General features: G+C 49.4%; 1 protein-coding gene across 2 annotated transcripts in view; it reads left to right on the forward strand.

The window, feature by feature from the left end:
* Positions 1–20,562, forward strand: part of BTBD11 (BTB domain containing 11) — a 317,388-nt gene that overhangs the window by 143,562 nt on the left and 153,264 nt on the right. The window lies entirely within an intron of this gene.

Here is a 20,562-nt window from a genome sequence, read left to right on the forward strand (position 1 = left end):
TCACTCCCTCGCCCCCTCTTCCGTTCTGCAGATATTTATGTAGCACAGCCTAGGTGTTGTGAGTATCTCATAGCATCAGTACTGCTACTAGGCCTAGTAACACCCGGGACACCTGACCTGCCTGGGGAGACACAGGCTGGAGAGAGATCAGGCTTCTCAGAGGAGGTGATGGTTAAGCTACGTTGTAGAGTCTCCGTAGAAATTGGTGGAAGGTAGCGAGCCAGGACTGTAGGCCAGCTGGACTTCACCCCCAGCTGGACTGTGAGCTCCTTGAAGGCAGGGAACATATATGTGTGAGGACATGCGTGAAGTTTGCGTGCGTGCATTTGCTTGCTTGCTAATTTGCTTATTTGTGCATGTATAAATGCACATACCTACTCCTTGTTCATTTCATGCCTGTATACTTGTGCCTAATATGCTGTTCACATAGTAGGTGCTCAATAAATACATGTTAAGTTGAATTAAAGGAAAGCAGTTTTGTTTTCCAGTTGGGGGGTCCAGCCTTCCGAGGAAATCCGCATCAGCTGTGTCCCCAGGACTGCCAGTGCTCTGTGCTGGCTCATGAGGGGCATGTAAATAGGTCTGTGCTCTGGCTCTGAGCGTGTTGGTTTTTTGTGCTTAAAACTCGAGGCACTGGTGTTCGCGCTTTGAAAGATGGCACGAGGCCGCTTCCGTCTCTCACCTCTGACTGAAGCAGGGCCAAGGGGGCCTGTGGCCTGAGAGAGGCCTGCTGCTGCCTTTTTTTGCACATGACCATGATACAAAGTTCAACAAATAGGTCAAGAGACATCACTGTGAAAAGCAAAGGAATGGAAGGCTGACCACCTCTTAATACTTGTTAGTGGAAGGTGGCAGGGAAAGCGATTTTTTCTTGGGATGGGAAGGTCATTAGCAGACACACCGGCACTTAAATTTGTTTCTGCCAGATGCATCAGTTGGGATGGGAATATCAATCTATTTCCATGTTGGTAGGCCTTTGGAAAGACGATGCTAGAAGGTACTCTTTGTATTTTAGTGTGAATGCTTATATATATGTCATCTTGGTATATGGGCAGACCTGGAATTTTTCAAAACTTCAAGCTCAAAACTGTTACTTTATTTCATTCTACTTTATTTTATTTCATTCCATTCTTAATTCTGTTTTATCTACCACCATGTTCCAAAATGGATTAAAGTTTGCTTTCAAGGTTATATAAAGATAAACTAAATGTGAACTCAGTGACAGAAATAAAAGAAAAACAGAGGTGAAGACACAAAAAAGAGCCAGAAATGAGATGAATTTAGAAATGAACCCTCTACCACTCTCTATATGCTTGCTCTGGTGAGCCGTAAACGGGCTCCGAGCTTCCTGGAAGGCATTAGGAAAAGGGGAACCTGGTCAGTTAAACTGTCCCAGTGGCAATCAAACAAGACCGTTGATCAGAACAAGCAAAACTGTGGCTGAAATTGACTTGAAGAGATTTCCTCTGAACCCTTTGTGGAGAAGAAAAGCCTCCCTAGAAAAATCCTTACAGAGAGCCTGGTGTTGTGTCAAATAGCTCGTCCGCTGTGGTAATAACTCAGCATAGGCCTTCCCCAAAGCACAGATGCTGCTCCTGCTAATTATTTGGGTTGTTTTAGCATGGGGATTCTTGTCCCGGAGCTGAAACTATATGCAGTGACTTTAAATTGGTCTTTAGTTATATGCCATACATGTTTGCTTTTAAGAAGTCATGATCTTATTTGAGTTTTGAAAGCTGGGAGTGTTGGTTGGAGAGGAGCTGGAAGGGAATACAGGGGCTGGGATCCTCTTGACCAGGCCCCACGGTCAGGCATGAAGAGAGGGCCCCGTTGCTCTGTTTTCTTTTCTTTTCTTTTTTTTTTTTCTTAATGTTTATTTATTTTTGAGAGAGAGAGAGAGAGAGAGAGAGAACGAGCATGAGTCGGGGAGAGGCAGAGAGAGAGGGAGACAGAGTATCCAAAGCAGGTTCTGTGCTGACCGCAACAAGCCCGATGCAGGGCTCAAACCCACGGACCGTGAGATCATGACCTGAGTCGAAGTAGGATGCTCAACCGACTGAGCCACCCAGGCGCCCCTACATCACTCTGGTTTACTGCTGTGCCTCCCATGCTTAGTTGGGTATTTGGCACACAGTAGGTGCTCATGGTAGGCGTTTGGTGAATGAATGGGGTGGGATGTGGCTTGAATAAGCAAATACATGAATGTTTAAAGAAAAGAATCAATCAATCCGTGTTAAGACAGTGAGAGCAGACACTGCCAAACCATTTTTCCTTTTCCATCATCTGAAGAGTTTGAATAACGAGACAATGACTTAAATCATCTCAGGTAAAAATTCAGTCTCATCCCTCCATTTTTATAGTTTATATAACTAGTGTGTTTTGGGGTACAGGGGCCTTGACACCCTTCTCATCTCCTATCTTGGAGAGAGGACTCTAGTCTCATCATAATCTAGAATCCAAGAGTAGTCCGTGCCTTGGCTGTCCCAGATTCCCACCTTGTTAGCCCCCGACACCCCAGAATGGCCTCGGGCCCAACCAGCTCCTAAGTGTGCCCTAATACACGCTGAACCAGGAGTGCTAGCCTTTGAACCCCTGAACCTGCAGACATTTGAAACTGATAGGGGAAATGGGATTTGTTTGAGACCCCTTCCTTAGGGATGTTCTTTCTAACTCTGCCCCCCAACTTCTTCCCTGCTCCCTGCAAAGGATTTTAAAATATTTTGAGAACCAGCAAGTTTTGAAAATTGTGCATACATTTTCTTGGCCCAGGGAATGGCAGACACATCTGGGCTCCAGATGTTTTCTGGGCCTGCAGTGTGGTAGCCAATCCCAGGTGGTTGCGGACGGAGCTCAGACTAAACAACAGATAACCCCGCATAAAGGCACCTTTTAGATTCCTGTGTGGGCTTTGCCACTGTCTTCTCCGGATCCAGGGTGCCCCTTGAAGGACTACCCAGGGTCTCTGCCTTGAGAGATATCACAAACACACCCTGTTAGGGTAGAAGTGTAGAGGGGCTCAAGAGCCCGGTGGCCTGGGCTTGAGTCTCAACTCAGCTCAGCTGTGTGATCTCAGGTGAGTTACTTGCCCTCTCTGCATTCAATGTGCACATCTCTATAAGAGAGCTCATTGACTCCGCCTTCCAGGCTGCAGTGGGAATTATAGAGCCAATGCATATAAAATGCTTAGGACAGTGCCTGGCACCTGCTGAGCACGAAGTGGGTGTTCGCTGTTATTATTTCTAATGAGCTCCTCCTCTGGAGGCCACTAAGGAATTAGAAGTTGGTCCATGGCCTGTAATTGGTCGTTATCAGTTTGCCTCAGCCCTGTGGAAGTCTCTTTTCTCAATCTCTCCCCAGGGCCTGCTAATGATGGCAGTGATGATACTGAAATTTATTGAGCACCTCCTCTGTGCCAGGCACTGTGATATAAGCATTTGATATATATTTGACATATATAAGCCCATATGAGATCCTATAGCCTGGCTTAGTGCCTGACACTGTGTTTAATGCGTGCAATAATTCTTGGAAGGAGGCACTATTATTAGCTCCATTTTTCAGCTGAGGAAGAGAAGGCCCAGAGAGGAACTGAGGAAGCAAGTGGTGTCTAGGACTTGATCCAGGATAGTCAGCCTCAGCCACGGAGGAACGCTGTCAACCGCTACGCAGAGGAATGTCCTTGGGTCCGAAGCCGCTGCTGTGGGATACAGACAGAACCTATGATGCCAGGTGCTACAGGAACTCAGGATGGGCACAGGTTGTGTCTCCCTCCAGAGGAGGAGGCCTTTGTGAGCCGGGCCTCAAAGAGGATAAATAGAAGTGAGGATGGAGAAAGGCATTCCAGGTACAGGAACAGCATTTATAGGTAAAAACCTCAGAAAACGTGTAAGCACTGAAGTAGTTAGCTAGGGTGGAAAATTGAAACAGGACCTAGTCGTGAAGAGCACTGGGTGACCGAAAAAGGATGCAATCCTCTGGGAAATAGGGAGCCAAGGAATATTTTTGAGCAGAGGAGAACACGTGCATACCTGTGCCCTAGGAAAATTAACCTGGCAGAGGGAACGTCAGGTGGAATGAACAGTAGAGAGAATGGAGATCATTGGATCTGATGGTACCTTACTTTCCTTGCAGCCCTAAGGCAGTGAGGTCTCCCCAGTTTTCCAGAAGCGGGGCTCAGTGAGCTCAGATGGCTTGTCCAAAGTCACACGGCCAATTAAGTAATACAGCCCAAACTCCAGCCAGGTCTTCTGACCCCAAGTTCTGTGTTCATTCTGCTCAGACCCATGAGAAGGTCTGAAAGGGTTAAGCCCCATGAACTTGAAAGGATTGCCGCTCTAGCCATAAGGGGTCTGAGGATTCTGACATCGTAGGCAGAATGGTGTGTACATGTGTCCTTGTGCCCCGGTGGCATTTGATGCAGGAGACGGCCCACTCATCAGCATCTTAGATGAGTCTGTGACCGTGATGCATCGAGAATCACACTCAAAGGTGAAGGCCAGAATTCTGCAGGGGCAATCCCTGGAACCGAAAAACAAGACTAAAGAGAAACAGAGAAATCAGTTGACTGATTTTGGTGGGAAGAGGGAAGGATAGAGGTAAAATGAACACTTCAGGTTTAGGAACGAAGAGTTGTCCCCTTGGCTAACCAGTATTTTAGAGCAGTTGTTCTCAATCACAGATGACTTTGCCCCCCAGTGACACGTGGCAGTGTCTGGACAGCTGTCATAACTGGGGGGTGGGGGGTGATGCTATTGCCGTCTCATGCTTAGAGACCAGGGATGCTGCTAAACATTCTGAAATACACCGAACAGCCCCCCAACAGCAAGAATGATCTGGCCCGTAATGTCAGTAGCGTTGAGGATGCAGAACCCTGCTTTAGAGAACAAAGGAAGTCCCGCCCTATGGATGTGCACAGAGGCTGAGCAGGGCTACTGGCTGCATGCCTTCTATTGCTGAGCTTCCAGAAGAGGCTGAGGGCTAATTAGCATCCTATGGAGTGATAGAATTGTGTGTGGTGAGCAGGTGCATGGAAGGCTTCGTGATATCCCTTAACCCTCAGTACAAAAGGGACCATGAGGATCCAGGTCTGACCCAGGAAGCCCTGCCCGGCACTCACTTGGCCTGATTTTCTCTGGGCACCAGGGTGCATCTCTTTCCCATTAGCAGGAATTCTGGAGTTGGCTGAAGGTGGTGGCCCTCAGTGCAGACTCACAGCACGGCACTGGAGGAGACCCGGGACCTCACTGAATCCTCCCACCCCCCCCCCCCTGTTGAGCTAAGGCACTGAAACCCAGGGAGAGGAGCTGACTTGCCCAAGCCTGGGGGTGTGTATCCACGTGGGATCCTCTGGCAAGTGGAAAGCCTGCTCAGACTAGATTAAACCAAGTGTCTTCATTCAGTAACCGAAATGTCCAGGTTTCAGCTCAGGCACAGCTGGATCGGGGGACACTGACAGTGTCATGAGATCCTGCCTCTGGCCACCTCTTGACTCTGCTCTGCTATCTTCAACTCTGCTCTCTCCTTGAGGCATTGCCTCCCTTCTTGCAGACAAGATAATCACTGGCTTTCCAGGCTGTACCTTCACAGCTTCAAGTAAGGAGGACATAAAGTACCTCTCTGCCTGTGGTCCCCGAGAAAGCACATTGTGGCTCTGAATTAGGGAACATGTCCACCGCTGATCCAGCCTCCGGGTGCTGGAAGGAATGACCAGCCCAGAACAGACAGAGAGTCCACATTGCCTCTCTGGCTGGAGGGAGTAGGAAGGGGAAGGTCCTTCACAGGGAATTTGGGGGTGCTACTGCCGGAAGCAGGGGGAGTAGACACTGGGTGGACCAGAAGGACACATGGCCACCACCCCCAGCTGGTAAGCATCCTGCCTTTTCCACTCTGCCACAGCCTCCTAAGGCAGAGCTGCTGCCTCTCAAGGTCCCACCCTGGTCTTGTCACCAGCCCAAGGGAACAAGAGGTGGGGGAGACCTGGGAGACAATGGCCCAGGGCTGAGAGCTCAGCCCAGTGACTGGCCAGTGACTCAGAGGTGGAGGACAGAAGAGCCTGGGTCCAGGACTTGGGAGATGACTTCATGCCCTTAGTGCCTTCCCTCTGGTAAATATGAATAGCATGCACATTGCCTTCGTTAGTTCCCACTCCAGGCCACGGATCGAGTGTAGGGTATCTCCTCCCTGAGACTCCCCATGCACACACACCCCTTATCTCTCCACCCCCCACCCCCACCCCGAGCTCCCTCTGATGCTTACTTTAATCCCATTTCATCGTAGGGCACATGGGGGGGGGGGGTGTGGAGAGGATGGCTCTCACCATATGGATGCCTTGGCCCCTGCTTTTGCCAGGGACCAGCAGGTTGTCAGACCCTGCACAGCAGACACTCCCTGCCCCTTCCCAGGCACCCCCAGCCTCTCTCCCTGCAGTCTCCTCCTCTTCCCCAGCAGATCTCTGGAAACTCCTTTACTGGCATCAGCTAAAAGCTGAACAAGCTTGGTTGGTCTGATTCCAAACTGCTTTCCCAAAGCTCTTTCCAGATATAGACAAGATGGCTGGTTAGATGGACCCAGGCTGTTTCTTTTTAATCCAACACACGCCGTGAATATCGAGTGTGCCTCTTGTAGAGAACTATCTGGAAGTCCTTCCGTGGGTGTCCATTGAGTGCTTTCTCTGTGTCATCCACTATTCTGGGTGCTGACGATGGCGAAGGAGACACAAGAGACAACCACCCCTGCCTTCACAGAGCTAACTGTGAATATGTAAGAAGTCAAGCAGATAGTATGTCAGATCAGAAAAGCTCACTGGGGAGAAAACAGCATGGGTTGGGGGACTGAGAATGCCAGGGGCAGGGGCTGTGGCTTCTGCCAGGAGTTCCAGAGCCTCCGAAAATGTGGCATTTGCAGGGACACCTGAAGGAGGGGAGGGAGAGAGCGGGAGATGTCCAGGGAGAGGCTCCAGGCAGAGGATGGGTCCAGGTCTCACCGGAGGGTAAGCCGAAGGAGGAGTCTACCTGCATGTTCAAGGAGAAGTGAAGGGGCCGGGTCATGGTACATGGAAGTGGTCCAGCTGGGAGGGAGATGGCAGACGAGCCCCAGGGGTCATGGACCCCCACACACCCAGGCATTGTGAGGACTTCAGCCTTTACCCCAGTGTGGCAGGGGCACTGGAGGCTTTTGAACAGAGAAGGGACCTGAGCAACTTTTTTTTTAAAGACAGAATCACCTTGCTGCTGAGTTGAGAATAGAGCCGGGTGGGGGAGGGAGCAGGGATGGAAGCAGGGAGACCACTCCTGGGGCCATGGCAATAGTCCCAGTCAGAGATGGATGGCGACACCAGGGTGCTGGCAGTGGGGATTCTGAGCTTATTCTGAAGAAGAGGCAACAGACAGATTAGATGTGGATGTAAGAGGACCGCGGAGTTGAGGCTAGGCTCAGGGTTTGGACTGGAGCACTGGAAGCACAAGGAAGACGCTGGAGGAGATTTGGGGCAGCCATAGGTCAACAGGTCAGTGTGGGACATGTTCAGTGTGAGATGCCTTTAACAGCAAGTGACGATGTCCAGTGCATATCCACCAAGGTGAGGAAGCCTGCAGGAGGCGTGCTCTAGGGGTTACAGAAATACCTTCATACACGTTCTCTCCTTTAATGTGTACAAGAACCATAGGCTGGTAGATTAGATTATGCCCATTTCAGAGATGAGGAGACTGAGGATCACGGGGTAAGTAACTGGCCCAAAGTCACACGATGTACCTATGGCAAAGCAGGCCCAGCCCCTCTGATTTCAAATCCATTTCCTCTTTCCTCTCCACATGCTGCTCCCCCAGGATTTCAAGAGATTTGAAAGCTAGTGGATGGGGTGCCTGGGTGGCTCAGTCAGTTAAGCGTTTGACTTCAGCTCAGGTCATGATCTCATGGTTTGTGGGTTCAAGCCCTGCATCGGGCTCTGTGCTGACAGCTCAGAGCCTGGAGCCTGCCTCGGATTCTGTGTCTCCCTTTCTTTCGGCACCTCCCCCACTCAAGCTCTGTCTCTATCTCTCTCATAAATAAAATAAACATTAAAAATTAAAAAAAAAAAACTAGTGGAGAAACAGAAAACCAGTGAACGCTATCACCTTCGTCCCCACTAAGGGAGGAGAGTCCCATCTGCAGCTCCAGACCCCAGTCCTAACCTTGCCACTGCTGTGTCCCAGGCAGGCAGGGGCTGTGGGGGACAATGGCACAGGTACCACTCCCAAGATCAGAGCAACAGGGCCATCTGGTTCATGTGATGCTTTTTCTTTCGTGCCTCTTTCTGCTGGCTCTCTGCCCTTTGCTTCCTAAGAGGGACACTCTTTAGGGGACCCTGGGTGTATCTGTCTGTGTGTATCTGTGGGTGTTTCTGCACCTTGGAGGCCAGAACAATGAAAATAGGTGAATGTTTGGACTCGTAAGACGAATAACCCAACCTTGCAAATAAATCAGCTGTTCTACCAGCCCAAGGGGGATCCACCTGCAGGGCAATAAATGAGATCATTGTTTTCTTTCTTCTTTTTTTCCCCCATGTTCTCTTGACATACAGCATAACTTTGTCTGGAAAGCGATGTTTCCAGGACTGCACAAAACTAGGGATGAAATTATTTTCATGAAAGAAAACTCTATCTCTGTGGTTAATCTGAAGAAATGACTTCATATATCCATTTGGCTCCTTCAGTGTTTCTCTGATGCATGCCTAGTGGCAGAGTCTTTCTGATTTGAGTTCTCAATAGCAGAACACGTGAGCTGTGGAGGGGACAGATGTCCAAGCCTGGAGCAGGAAAACTACCTGGTTGGGAGTTTGTGCGGAGGGCAGAAAGGTAACCAAGTTTCTCGGATGCTCAATGATGTGCTTGACATGGCTCCTTAGTATCCATTGCCTCATAAAATCCTTATAGCAACCCATTTTACAGGTAAGAAACTGAGGTTCAGGGTGGAGCCCCGGTCATGCTCCAAAGCCCACATTTGTAAATTCCATCCTGGCCACACGGACAACATTTGAAAATCTACCCAGGTGTGGGGTCAGGGGACACAGTGAGGGCCCCGATGCTGACAGACATGGGCCTTAACACACCAGCCCAGCATTTCCTGGTAGAACCCATGTAAGGGTCCGGTGACCCGACTGGGACATGAACGGCGGTGGAGGGTGGGGGGGACATGAACGGGGGGGGGGGGGAGGGCAGGTTCAGAGCACCAGCATCTGTCCTACCTCCCTCCTCAAGGTGGCACGCATTGAGGACTTCTGGAAGAGGCAGGCTTTGTGCCATCCAGAGCTACCTCTTCTTGAAATTTCTTGGCCCCCAGGAATGTCAGTCAGGAGGGGAAGATGCTGGAATGCTGTCTCTGACATGGGCTGGGATGTAGCTGTGCTGTCTCTGCCTCTTTGTCTCTCTGTCTCTGTGTCTCTCTCTCTCTCTGTCTCTCACACACACACACACACACACACACACACACACACACACAGCTTTAATAAAGGGATGATTATCTGTGCATTAATTTCCCCTCTAGTTAGTTTTAAGAAGTTTTAAAAAAATGTTTACAACTTTGCTGTGGAAGAGCCTGAGGATCAGTTCTGCACCAAAACAACAACAACAACAAAACCCAAAAGCATTAATCTAGAGGACCATGGCATATTAAAAATATGACATATTTATCTGCCATAAATACAGGTTTGTGTCCCCTTAATCCTCTTAACTCAGAGGTTGGCAAACTATGGCCTGAGGCCTTGTTTTTGTAAATAAAGTTTTATTGGAACAGAGCCATACTCATTCAACAGCAGAACTGAGTAGTTACCACTGAGATTATATGGCCCACAAAACTGAAAGTATTTACTGTCTGGCCCTTTATAAAAAAAAGTTGGCTGATCTGTAAGACACAGACACACACTCTCTCTCTCTCTCTCTCTCTCTAGCAAACTCCTATGAATCCTACAAGATCCAGCTTAAGTAGTCTGTCTGCCTAGAAACCTCTTAAACCACCCAGGCCCAAGACAAAGCTAATCATATCCTTCTCAGGCCCCGCAAGGGGCTCCAAAGAGCAAATAGACATTGTTCGTGGAACAATGCATGCCAGACATTGTTCTAAGCATGTCACGTGCTTTATGATCACTATTTTACAGACGAGGAAACCAAGGCACAGAGAGGTTAAGTGACTTTCCCATAGTCCCACAACTGTGAGTCGGAGTTTAGACCCAGGAAGTGTGTCTTCGGAGGTCAGTTTGTTCACCATGTTGCCACAGGTGGTTATTATCCCCATTTTACAGATGGAAAACAGAGAGTCTTACACAGCACACATTCCGTTGTGTTATGATAAAGTACATCCAAGTCTATCTCTCCGCAGTTTTTCCTCGAGGGCAGAAACGCTCTTCCTCACCCCACACCCTAGTGCCTGGCACATAGGAGATGCTCAGGAACTAAAGGTTAAGGTGGGAGCAACTTTCTGGAGCGTGAGCTCCTCGAGGCCAGGGAGGTCAGCTTATATACCACTGGAGCTCCAGTGCCCAGCACTGAATTTGCCTCAAAGAAGTGGGTTCAGCAAATGGGCGAGGGAGGGGAGAGTTTTTCTGGGAATAGGAAGCCCTCCTCTGACTGCCTCTGCTCTTCCTCACTCTTCTTGGCTGGGAAAGGTTGGCCAAAGCTCTGTGCCAGGATCTGTTTAACTTGGCTGGGAGGCATTGCCAGGAGAAGGAAGGGATGTCACCTGCCGCGTTCACTGGTGTTCAGACTTGGCCACATTTTCAAAGGCCTCACTGATTGCTCACGAGGAGTATGTCTGCGTGAAATTCTGCCGGCACCAGGAAATATGTCGGCAGATTTAATTTTACTCCTTTCATCCCAGTGGGGTTGATCTTTGAGGAAAACCACTGATTGACATAGACCCCGGCTACATTTTTGCAGTCACAAAATCCTGGTCATTGCCAGAAAGACTCAGGGATCATCTGGTCCATGAGAGGTAAAGGACAATTTTTGTTTAATCCCCAAAATAAAAATGGTATTTGAGGGGCGCCTGGGTGGCGCAGTCGGTTAAGCGTCCGACTTCAGCCAGGTCACGATCTCGCGGTCTGTGAGTTCGAGCCCCGCGTCGGGCTCTGGGCTGATGGCTCAGAGCCTGGAGCCTGTTTCTGATTCTGTGTCTCCCTCTCTCTCTGCCCCTCCCCCGTTCATGCTCTGTCTCTCTTTGTCCCAAAAATAAAAATAAACGTTGAAAGAAAAAAAATTTAAAAAAAAAAAATGGTATTTGATCACCATCAGTTGAGTATTTGAGCAGCACCCAAAGGGTTACACAGATTACAAGGTGATGGGCATTCAGGGGAGAGGGGGCCTGCCCTTGGGCTGGCTGGGGCAAGGCAGGAAGACTTCCTGGAGGAGAGAAATTAGAGGCAAGCTCCTAGGAATTCATGCAATTCAGTCAAGGAGAGGAGGAGGGACAGCATCCCAGGGCAGAGGTGGGAGATCAACGGTACGGTTCAGGTACAGGGGGCTGCCATCAATGAGACGCGTCTGGGGAGTTATAACTGGAAAGTACTGGGAGATTCAAGGGGGACAGGGAGGCCAAGAGCGTGGTTCCAGAATCAGACCTGACTTCAATTCTCCGCCACTACGTTTGGTGGCTGTATATCCTTGTCTGGCAACCTAAATCTCTTCGTGCTTGGGGGATGGTGGACATGGGCTATGACTCGTTTGGGGTCTTTGCTACTACGCAAGTTGTAGCTGTGTCAAAACTCATCCAGCTGTATGCTTAAAATGGATGTTTTGTGGTCAGTAAATTATTCCACAATATAGCTGATCTTAAAAGGAAAAGACCTCTTTGTGCCCCGATTTCCTCATCTGGTCATCCATCTTTCATAGGAACAGTGTCAGGGTTGACCAGGACAATGCCTGTAAACCGCTTACCCCAGTATTGGCTCAGTGTCAGTTAGGAGTACTGTTACGTTATGGTTGTGTAGGACCTTAAAAGCAAAGCTGAACACTTTGAACTTGTGTCTGGTAGGCAGAGGGAGCCCCTAAAGCTTTCTGAGCAGGGAAGAAATCAAAAGGTTTTTTGTTTAATTGCAGTAAAATAAACATAACATAGAATTTACCATCCTAACCATTTCTAAAGTATACAGATTAGTGGCATTAAGTACATTCACAATGCTGTTCAATCATCACCACCATCCAAAATTTTGTTTTTAAGAGAGGAATTAGGCAGGATGACCCAGAGGAGAGAGATACTCACGGGTGGCCCCTGGAGAGGTCATTGGAACTGTGCATGCGGGGATGTTACAGGGATGGAAAAAATACATAAGAGAACTTAGCACAGAAGAAACCATATGATTTGGTGAATAATTGTATAAGGAAGAAGGAAGCATCAAAGATGACTGTAATTTCCAAGAAGAAATAAAAGGAGGGGCCCCTGGGTGGCTCAGTCAGTTAACCAACCAACTTCAGCTCAGGTCATGATCTCACAGTTCATGAGTTTGAGCCCCGCATCGGGCTCTGTGCTGACAGCTCAGAGCCTGGAGCCTGCTTCAGATTCTGTCTCCCTCTCTCTCTGCCCCTCCCCCACTCATGCTCTGTCTCTGTCTCTCTCTCTCTCTCTCTCTCTCTCAAAAAAAAAAAAAAAAAAAAACATTAAAAAGAAAAAGAAATAAAAGGACATCTCAAGCTCTCTTTGAAATACTTTTATTTATAGCATATTATTTGGCTTAAGATTCTGGAGGTCCTGATAACACAGAGTGCTGGTAAAAGTATGCTGAAGTTGTCACTTACGTATATCACTTGGGGTACAACCTTTAGAAAACTAATTTGGCAATACGTGTTAAAAGCCTTTTAAAAAAATGGTTCTTATCCTGATCCAGTGCTCTGAATTCCCGGAATCCATCCTCAGAATAATCCAGACTTCAGAGAAGCTGTGTGTGGGTTGATATCCATGAACTTAATGTTGTTGGATTTTGAGTAATAGCTCCCAAGTGGAAGCCACCTGACTGTCTGTCCCCACCTAACGAAACAGTTCAAGGCTTTGAACCCTTAAAAATTTTTTTCCTTTAATGTGTTGCAGGGCTCCATTGCATAGGGAGGTACCCTGAGGCATTTAAGTTATGCTTTGACAAACTATATTTGTATGCAACAATTAGGGCATAATTGGCCCTTTGCAAAAGTCCCCTCATAGGTGGATGGAGCTGTGTCCACAGACTCCTAACATCCTAATCTTGCCCTGGCTGCCCTGACGTGACTGAGGGAGTGACCCCCAGATTCCAGTGACTGCAAGAAGGGAGCTGTTCCTTAGCCCTCCTCCACCTTCCCTGGCTTACTGTGTGAAAGCAGGCCTGCCTAGGGAGAATTTCCAGTCCCCATGGCCAGTCTGTGCTCCTGAGAGGGCGGATATCTCGGGCAAATAGTGAACAATCCCATCCTGGGTGATAGCCCGAGGTCACTGAGGTCACTGAGACCAAAAGTGCTCCATGAAAAGGGTTGGAAGGAGCATCATCTATGCACTTGGGTAAGAATATGATTCCATCTGGACTGGGAAAATGGTGGCATAGCACTGCCTCCAGCTTTCTTAGGTGACAGGATCAGAAATGATAGTGTCAAGGGCAGAGGCATGTGGATATTCACCAGGAGGAAGCCAGCCCAGGAAGCTCTCACGCCCTTAGGAATTGAATTGGAACAAATGCCCAATAGGAGTTAACTACAAAATAAAAGTCCTTTTCCCTTGGTACATTTATAAAGTTTATAGAGCACTTTTACTTTCTTCATCTCTTTACAACAGTCCTGTAAGGAGGCTGGGCAGATGTGACTGGCCCCACTTCACAGAGGGAGAAACTGAGGCACAGTTGGGCAAAACAGTTTGCTTTTTTTTCTTTTTTAATGTTTATTTATTTTGGACAGAGAGCAAGCAGGGGAGGGGCAGAGAGAGGGGGGACAGAGGATCTGAAGCAGGTTCCATGCTGAGAGCAGTGCGGGGCTTGAATTCACAAACCATGAGATCATGACCTGAGCCAAAGTCAGATGCTTAACCAACTGAGCCACCCATGCGCCCCAGCAATTTGCTTTCTTGACCTACAACGAGGATCAGGGGAGAAAGAGTGCTGTCATATGTTAGCCACTCAGTGTTTCCGGACTGGGCTAGGAGCTTTTAAATAACTGCCTCACTTAAATTCAGTCTTTACAGCCACACTTGGCTATTGATAGCCCCTTTTGTAGATGAGGAAAGAGGCGCAGAGAGGCTGAATCACTGGCCAAGGCGACACAGCTTGTGAGAGAGGCAGAGTTGGGATTAGAACTCAGATCTCCCTGGCTCCAAAGCCTGCTGGGGCCACACCTTTACAAGAGTCATTGATGCCTCTCAATAGAACTATACATCTGAGTAGGCAGGCCCCTGTGGCCAAGGAATCAGGTGCTCCCAAGACCGTGGAGAAGAAGACCAGCTCTCCATGCTTGTCATTTGTTCATAATATAACACGAAGAATAACCCCTTGGCTACACGCCTCAGCATGTCAGTGTCCTGTTGATGAGAGCAGGTGCACAGTCCTTGTCTTCACACCCTGTTCTTCAGGTCTGCTCACAACATTAATAAACCGGAGGGACTGTGGTGACAGAAGTGGGCAGTTTCCGCAGTTTCCTTTTAAAGGCAGTCATTCTTTCTTTCACAGATTCAATCATTTATTTATTCAACAAACATCAGCAAGATGTTTGGTTTTTTTCCCAGACCTTGAGCTAAGAACTGGAGCTGCAAATGGAATGGAACGCACTCCTTGCCCAACAGGTGGAATAGAGGATTAAGAGTGAAAAACCGTTTCATGCAATGATGGGATGAGTCGTGGTGCTGTTGACAGTTGGGGTCCAGGGGCTTTGGCGGGAGAGGGCTGTAAAAAGGAGCAATTTTCTGAGGAGACTTTGTTTCTAAAGCCCTTGGATGAGAAATGAGATTTTGAGAGTAGAAAGAATCCCTTCTCCCAGCCGCCCCTCCCCCCCCCCCCCCCCCCCCCCGCTTTCTGGAAGCTTCCTTTCATGTCCACCTGTTCACACACACCTGCTAATATAATTCATTGACCATGCACCATCTTCTCATCTAAGAAATGGGGGTGATGCTACCAATTATCATGTGCCAGCCCTCTCCGTCTTACAGATGGGGCGGCTGAAGATCAGAGACGAGAGGGCCTGGCCCAAGGTGCCCTCGGGAAGGCAGGCAAAAGGGCAGGATGTTCACTCGCCTCATCCAGGCTCCAGAGCTGGCCTCTTTCCCACCAGAGCCAGTACCTCTCACAAGGCCAGTGCACAGGTGCCCCCAGCCACAGTTTAGCCACAGTGGCCAAGCCCCACCCCCACCCACTTCCCCATCCTGTGTGTCAGGCCCTCAGACTGTCCCCTGCCTCCCTTGCTGTCCTCTCTTCTTCCTCCCTCCTAGATGCTTCCCTCTCCCCACCGTGAGGTCTGCCCAGTCCTTCTGGAAGAAGCCAACCAACCACCCTCAACACAACCAAAGGAAACAGTGTTGCAGTTCAAGCTAGCCCCATTTGGGGACAGCCTCAGGGAAAAACCTTGTGCTGACTTCTCCGTTTATTTATTAGCTTTGTGCCCTTGGGCTGCCATCCGCCTTCCAGGGGAGATAACCCAGCCGAGGTCGGCTGCTGGCGCAGAATAAGCTGAGAATCCGGAAGCAACTCCACATTACTAAGTGCCACCCAGCATCAGTGTTTAGTTGGTATTGTTTTCACAGTGCCGCTGTTAAGATCAAAATGATATTAAATAAACAGGAAGCACGTTAACCCCCAGGCAGTGCTGGAGAGAGGAGCTCTGCTTCCCCAGGGCCAAGCAGGAGAGAAAAGAATTCTCTTCCGGATAGAAAATAGAGGGAAACGGCCAAGCGCTAGCCCAGAGGGGTAACCTGGGGCTTGAGGCAGCTCTTTGGGCCTCTAAACCCAGGGTCCCTGCAGGGAAGCCTGGACAGAAAGACAGAGGCGGGGCTGGCCTCACCCTGTCCCTTCCCTGTCTCAGGTGGGTGGAGCGATCATGCAGAGGACAGCCTCAGCCTGGAACAAGGTGTTCTCCGGGCAGAACATCCCTAACGGGAAGGTCAGGCCAGAGCTCGAAAGCAGACCCCTGGCACTTGTGGGCGGCATTTTCCCTCCAAGCAGAATCTGCCTCCTTAGCCAAGCAGCCCCAGAATGCTGGAAACTTCTCTCAGCCCCTGAGGCTAGCTTCTGTTACGGGGAAGGAAAGGGGTTTGGCATTTCTTGAGAACTTACTCCAGGCTTGGTGTCTTTACATAGGGGTTATGGTTTGAATTGTGTCCCCTCAAAAGCCCTAACCACCCCCCACCCCCCACACACACACCAGTACTTCAGAACGTGACCTTATTTGGAGATGGGTTTGTTGCAGAGGTAATTAGCTAAAGATGAGGTCATCCTGGAGTCGGGTGGGCTGCTAATCCAACATGACTGGGATCCTTACAAAAAAGGGGAACTTGAACACAGATGCTCATGCACACAGGGAGAGCATGAGGTGACGATGAAAGTGATATTTCTCCATTCCAAGAATGCCAAGAAACCAGCAAATCACCGGAAGCTCTGGGAGAAGCGTGGGACAGATTCTCTGTCTTTGCTCTTAGAAGGTGGCTCGACCTGTTGAGTGTCTGACTCTTGATTTTGGCTCAGGTCATGATCCCCGGGTCGTGGGATCGAGCCCCATGTCGGGCTCTGCACTGAGTGTGGAGCCTGCTTGGGGTTCTCTCTCTCTCTCTCTCTCTCTCTCTCTCTCTCTCCCTCCCTCCCTCCCTCCCTCCCTCTGCCCCTCTCCCCTGCTTGTACTCTCTCTCTCCCCTAAAATAATTTATAGATGCATACATACATTAATAAATAAATAAGGAACCAACCTGCCAGCACTATGATCCCAGATGTTCAGCCTCTAGAACTGTGAGACAGTAAGTCTGTTGTTTAAGCCAGTAAGGTTGTGGTACTTTGTTATGACAGTCCCAGGACAGTAAAACTGTATTTTACCTTCTTAGGCCTCACAGCAAGCCTGCAAAGGGAGGTATTGTTATGCACACTTTACAGATGTAGGAATTGAGGCTCAGAGGGGTCAAGTGACTTGTTCAGATCCACACGGTAATTAAGGAAAGAGGGCAGATATGAGCCCAGCCCTGTTTGGTTACAAGCACACAGATGATAGGATCTTGAGCATTGAATTCTGGATCTTGGTTGGAAGGAAAAGGGATCTGAGGAGCACTGTGAGATTCCCAGAAAGCACTAGGCATCTAGGCGTTCTGGGCCCTATGAATGAGTCCTGCCAAGTCCCTCCTTTCTCCCACGATAGTGGGGGCTGGGCAAGAAAAGGCAGGACTAGCCCCAAGGGTTTCGAGCTGAGTCGCTGGTGAAGTGTCTGGGAAAGTCAGAGGTAGGGAGCTGACCAGACATCAGAGGGAGCCCCACAGCCTGCTGACCGAAGGCCAGGGGCCAGAAGACTCTCCCAGCCCAGGCTGGGTGTGGCCAGGGAGCCGAGTGGCCCCAGCTCTAAGGCTTGACCTTGCAGGGGCCAAGAGCCAAGAGGTCATTGGAGTGTCCACCAGAGGCCTGGGGGAACCTTCCCCTCCCTCTCTTTAATGTTCTTCTCCTGCAGGCTTTCAAAGCCTGTGCCTCTCCCCCGCTGCTCTAGAATTGCCGAGTTATTCCCCATAGCCCTCCCGCTCCCCTTGCCCCCTCCCTCAAGCCTGAGCAGCTGTCCCCAGGCAGCACCCCCCTTTGCTCTGCACTGTCGCTCCCTCTTTCTTGTATCTGGTGCTGTCAGGGGAGTCTGCCTGTCCTACAGCAGGGCCCCAGGATCATTCTTAATCAAGGCACGGAAAGATGGCATCACAGTCCCCCTGGAGCCTGCAGAACAGGCCTTTTAAGCTCTGTCTCCTGCGGGGGGATCGTGGAGGACACAGGGGAGCTGTCACTAACAGAGCCAGGGAAACGACTAGATAGGGAGCAGACTGGCAGTTGCTTCTTAGGACCCAGGGGAAGGCAGGGGGCAGCCAGGACGCCCACCTGCCCCAGGGTCCTCTCTCTGAGGCATTTGGAAACTGAGGCTTGCTGTCCACAGGAATGCCACCCCCTCTCCCTTGGTGACTGGGAAGGGGGAGTAGATGGGGGGACGTGCCGTGTTTTGCCAGCAGCAGAGCTAAATTGCAGTTGGGGTAATTACATTTTGCCTTAGTCATGCCTCCCGCTGGACCACTTGGCCAGTGTCCGGCCTTCAGGGGGAAGGCAGGCCCACTTGTACTGGCTTAGCCACACTGTGGTGTCCCTCTGCTCCTGGGCTCTGCAGGTGCACCAGACTCCAGGCAGGCAGCAGTGGGGCTCTGGGGCCCAGCTTGGACTCCACACCCTGGGGGTGATGGGCCCGGGGCACGCCAGCCCCACCTGGTGAAAGGCCTGAAGAGGGCAGCTTCTCACTGTGCCTGAGTCCTAGGTGTCTGGGTTTCTGTGCGGTTTTGCCCCGGACACATCACGCTCCCCTGCCTCTGTTTTCTTATCTATAAGATGGGGATAATACCAGTGGTGACCTCCTCTGGTTACCGTGCAGATCCCACGAGATAAGACTCAAAGTATTTAGAATGGCACAGAGTAAGTATGAAATGACAGTTAATTGTAGCAATGATGGTGCAGATGACTCAGTCCCCACAGTGCACCTGCTACTACAGCTGCTGTTACTACTATAGTACTAATGCTACTGCTGTTGTTATTATTGCTACTCTTAATTCCATTATTACTGCAGCCACTATCTGAGCTGGGACTAATACTCCCACTGGGATAAACACCACCCTGTAGGATATCCATTATGGCTACCAAGTTTATAAAGCTTTGGAAACTTCAATGGTCTCCCATTGAACTTCTAAAACGTTACCGTGGGGGTCAAGACTTTTCATATATAGTTCTGCATCTTGCCCCCCAGGCTCCTGTCTTCTCCTCGGGCACAGCCTCCTGCCCAGAATTTCCACCAGGAGTGTCCCTTCTACCCCGTTTCTCCCTCTACCTGGACCAGCTCCTTCCCCCTTTATTATTAATGCCCTTCCCTTTTTAAAGTCGCACACTCCAAAAATCTCAGCTCAAATGTCACGTGAAGTCTTCCTTGGCTGGGGAGAGACCGAGATGCAAAATAGGAAACCACGTTTAATCAGAAATCAGGACTTTAGTGTCCAGGATGGCAGCAAGAATGGAGGCAGGAAAGACTCCCAGTTCGATGCTGAGAACTGGTCCGGGGGAGAAGCCAAATTAGGAACCTGAAGCAAGCCGCATCCTTCCTTCTGGAAGTGGTTCATTCCCACCTCAACCCTCTGGCCCAGTGGGCAGGAGTGATTCCCCCTCCTCACGCTAGAACATGGAGCCTGGCCCTGCTCCGTAAGCCCCTCTTGTTTCCCTCCACGTCAGGAGGGCCTGGAATCTCAGGCACATCCCCAAAGCGGAAGTCAGTCTCCATACAGAATCTGAGCCGGGGCCCACAAAAAATCCCTTCTTCGATGGGCTGCAAGGAACGAACACAAAGAGTGTTTCTAAAAATAAAATGACAGAGACCGTGATCTCGAGGCAAAGACAGAAGTGTCTGGAAGAACTGAGAAAGAAAATTATGAAAAATGGCATTCTTTGGTCATCTCTATTTCTGCATTAAACTCTGGAATTTACCTAGAGAGGAAAAAGTCAAGGCTGATGGAAGTTTCCTGACTGCAGACAGATCCTAAGATTTAAAGTGAGACTTGCTGTCTGGGCTTCTAGAAAGATAAGTGATGTTCACTTCAGAATGACCCCATCAGGCCCCCTGAGGAGCTTTGTAAGGCTCAGCCTTAAAGTTATAGGGTGCATCGGTCTCCTGTAGATGCTGTAACAAATCACAAGCTTAGTGACCTAAAACAACATAAGTTATTCTCTTACTGTTCTGGAGATCAGAGTCCAAACTGAGTCTCACTGAGGTAAAATTGAGGTGTCGTCAGGGCTGTGTTCCCTTCTGGAGGGTGTAGGGGAGAATCCTCTTTCTTGCTTTTTCCAGTGTCTAGAGGCTGCCCCCATTCCTTGGGTGGTGGCCCCTTCCATCTTCCAGACCAGCTATGGTCAGCTCAGTCTGTCGAGCACTGCATAACTCAGACACTGCCTCTTTCCATGTGTAGGACTCACATGAGTACGTTGGGTCCACCTAGATAGCACAGGACAATCTCCCTATCTTAAAGTCAGCTGATTAACAACCTTAATTCCATCTGCTACTTTAATCCCCCCTTCCTGTTCCCCCTCTCCCAGCCAGGTAATTTAACATGTTTGCAGGTTCAAGAGGATAGGATGTGAACATCTTTGGGGACCATTATTTTGCCTACCACACAATGTTAGGAATATAGGATTGCATTCTGATTTTTTTTTAATCAGTAATTCATGCCTGGAATTGGAAGTGGCTTTCTATTACCCAGAAATGGGACTCAACCAACTTAGTGTGATCTCAGGAAAGTCGCTTAACCTCTCTGGTTAAACCTTTGTTTTCTCATTTCCAAAACTAAGAGTTTAACTGTAAGCTCTCATGATGAGTGACCATGGCTTCACAATCTCTCCTG

This window comes from Leopardus geoffroyi, chromosome B4 (assembly GCF_018350155.1).
Source record: "Leopardus geoffroyi isolate Oge1 chromosome B4, O.geoffroyi_Oge1_pat1.0, whole genome shotgun sequence".
NCBI lineage: Eukaryota > Metazoa > Chordata > Mammalia > Carnivora > Felidae > Leopardus > Leopardus geoffroyi.